Here is a 2,500-nt window from a genome sequence, read left to right on the forward strand (position 1 = left end):
ACGCGTCCCTATAGACGCGTAATCTCAACGCGTCTTCCTCGGGATGATTTAATCGTGGCTGTCCGTCATTCGAAACCTCTGCAAAGCCTGCACCTTGTGAGGTGCAAGTTGACTCGACGAAATTCATATTCACTTCGTCCTGCTGCCTTAAAGTTTATTATGATACATTTTTTATACTAATATGTCGACGACCAATTCAACTTCTCAACTTCTGGAATACAGACTCTCTATGAAAAGAGAAATAAATGGGGAAATGGTTTATGTGTGCAGGTATCTCGGTCCTCTTTGCTCCTATGCGCCAAAATGAGTCACTTTATTCGCGTTTTCTTGCCCTAATCTAGAGCAGATGGAATAATAATAATAATAATAATAATAATAATAATGATAATAATAATAATAATCATCATCGTCATCATCATCATAATAATCATAATCATAAAAACCTCAGTGGCTTTTGTCCTTGTTTCAAGACTATACAAACCCTGTCTATTTGCACATAAAGTATCCCATAAAAAGCAGGTATTTCTTAGTATGATGGTATCTGTCAAAGATTGTGTAATCATTGCTGTTTATTCCAAATAATTCACATCTTCTCTGAATGGATGCAGATTAGAACCTTGTCAGTCCTTTGAGAATTTAACTTTGATAAACCCTTGATATAATCCTCACACTTCTAAACCTATAATGGACAAAACCGTAGTATTTGGATACAGTATATAAATATAATCTACCCAATACATGTTTTTTTTACATTTAAGACTGTGACAGGGACCCTTAAGGCCTACTATCCCACTGAATTACTGTTATTTTTTATTTTGTTCTGTAGTTAAGGACCATGCAATGTGTGATATACTTGGGAATAGGTGTATAGGCCCTTGTGCAGATGAGGGCCTATACACCTCTGTAGGAAAACTATATACTGCATATAACAAACATATATATTGTCTATAGGACTTCAGTAGTGACGTGTATATCTTTTTTTCCTATGAATTCTTACTATTGGGTCGCACTCTTTCTCCAGAATCCGCTAAATCCACTGAAATGGCCACATTTCCCCCACGTCTACATCAGAAATGAGTTGTGGACCAGGCACGATGTCTTCTGTCTGGTTTCTGTCGCTTTTTTTCCAAAATGAAATGTGACACTCCGCGTGGGTATCTACTTGGTCCGTTGCACAAACCCCTACAGCAACAACCCCAATAAAAACATGTTGGTCAGAAAGGACAGCCTTCTTGAGAACCTCCTGTTGACAACTCAAGGCACAGCAAGGCTTTCATTCCCTGCTCCTTACCAAAAGGGGGGGGGGGGGGGGGGTTTGACATGCGTGCTTTCTAGGCCGGTGATGTTGAGCTGTTACAGACTTTCCATTGCACCATAGCACGACGAATAATATACCATCGCTTGTATTTGACGCACTACTTTTAAACCACATGCAGCCGACATAAATTGGTTCCCCATTTGCACAATATAGCCTGCATTCCTTAGTTAATGGGACATGATTACAGTATAGGCCTTTTCTATATGGGCGTTACTGTATAGACCTAAACAATTTACCAGACCACAGCACTGTGACTGTTTACCCATATGGTCCTATAGTGTTCCTTTTGTTTTTCCAGTCAAGTAAACGCAGTGTGTCCCCGGCGACAACATTCAAACACATCATTGAATAATCTGAGCCAATCTGGTCATTATCGTGTAATAAAACTGCTAATCTCGCATTTTGGACTCAAGAGTCAGGCATTTACATTCTCTCTGCAAGCGTTCCACACCACCACTGCTGCCATTTAGAAAATTTCGATGGCAAAAGATATACAGGGTGTTCTGATTTCTAGTGCAACAGCTGCTTTGCATTCAGGGCAGGCAGGCGCTGCTCCCGCAAGAGTGTGGCACAGCATTAGCTTCAGCTCCCGCGGTCCAACTGCAGCACGTGCTCGTGGAGGTTGGTTAAAGCGAGTCCTATACGTCCGAGGACTGGCTTTGCGCCAATGTGGTTTTCATTGTGGCTAATAGGGAGCGGGCAGCATGTTTTTGAAGCAATCCCTCTCATGCGTTTTAAGAGAGGATTCTGTTCGACACGTCCCAAATTGAGCTGTAATGAAGGCCATGAACAACTTTTCTGGTCCATGGACATGAGCACTTTGGACTGTTCTCTCAAGCACCAGCCTCAACAATATATTTTTCTTTAGGTCAAATCGATCCAAGTCTACTTATATTATTATTCATATTTCAAATTGGATACGTTCTTCACATTGTGTAAGCTCTTTGAGGCTCAGTTATCTGGTTAAAGGCCTATATGTTGCATACTCCAACCTCAAAGTGATATTTACGAGGTTTGACAAGAAAAATGTCAATGAAAAAAATTATAATCAGCTTATTATGACATACTTACAGTAATATCACCACAAATAAAAATGCCTATATTCATGGTTCTGGCTTCCTTGGATAGGTGGGAAACAAGGGAACATGGATTCCATTGTCGGTAAACTTGGTAACGGTTCCA

At 40.4% G+C, this 2,500-nt stretch overlaps 1 protein-coding gene across 1 annotated transcript in view; it reads left to right on the forward strand.

Moving 5' to 3' along the window:
- The window catches only part of ntrk3a (neurotrophic tyrosine kinase, receptor, type 3a), a gene marked incomplete at both ends in the record, with an annotated part of 251,997 nt that overhangs the window by 595 nt on the left and 248,902 nt on the right, over positions 1–2,500 (forward strand). The gene's annotated exons all lie outside the window — the stretch shown is intronic.

This window comes from Zeus faber (assembly GCF_960531495.2).
Source record: "Zeus faber genome assembly, chromosome: 6".
Lineage (NCBI taxonomy): Eukaryota > Metazoa > Chordata > Actinopteri > Zeiformes > Zeidae > Zeus > Zeus faber.